Here is an 800-nt window from a genome sequence, read left to right as displayed (position 1 = left end):
TGTTCTGTGCCGCTGTGTGTCTGCCGTCGTCCTCCTTTTTCCGGTCTGGTCTTCCATCGTCGTCGGCGGTGCCATGCTTCTTCTCCGGTTTCCCTCTTCATTGCCGGCCGGTGCATCAGCCATAAGGTATGTATTTTTATTTTTTTAAGTTATTCAGTATTTCAAATTTTCAATAATTTAGTACTTTAGTTAGAATTAATTGATTAATGATATTGATTATCTATGTTGATTATATTTGGCTCATTATAAGTGTATAACTTGTTGATTTCTGTTTGATTTCTGTTAGATTGTTTAGTTTTTTGTTTTATGTTGTTGGTGTAATATATTGTTGATTATAGTGTAATATATTCTTGTTATATGTAATATAATGTTGTTATATCTGGTTGGTGTTGTATATTGTTCTTAGTAAATTGTTGTTGTATATTATTCCTCTAGACTAGTCATTTAGTCATGGTTGATTAGAAATTTAGGATGACTTCATCAAATACACCATTAGAAACACCAACTTCCTAGAAAACACTAAAAACACCATCTAATTTTGGCTATTTTATATGTTTTACTTATGTGGGACGAGTTAACCGGTTGAACCAGTAACCAATCGGTTGAACCAATGACCCAGTAATTTTACTGGTTTGATTCTGACAACTATGGTACTGAGTATCTAAGATAATTTTTGGACTCAGTACCCGGAATATGTGTATAGTCTCGATATTGAGAGATACGTGTATTATTGTAACGATTTAACTATAATATTATATACTTGTATTATTGTACTCGTATTGTTAATTAAAAATATTTGT

The sequence above is a fragment of the Arachis ipaensis genome, chromosome B06 (genome assembly GCF_000816755.2).
Source record: "Arachis ipaensis cultivar K30076 chromosome B06, Araip1.1, whole genome shotgun sequence".
In the NCBI taxonomy this organism is placed as follows: Eukaryota; Viridiplantae; Streptophyta; class Magnoliopsida; order Fabales; family Fabaceae; genus Arachis; species Arachis ipaensis.
This window is presented reverse-complemented; position numbering follows the sequence as displayed.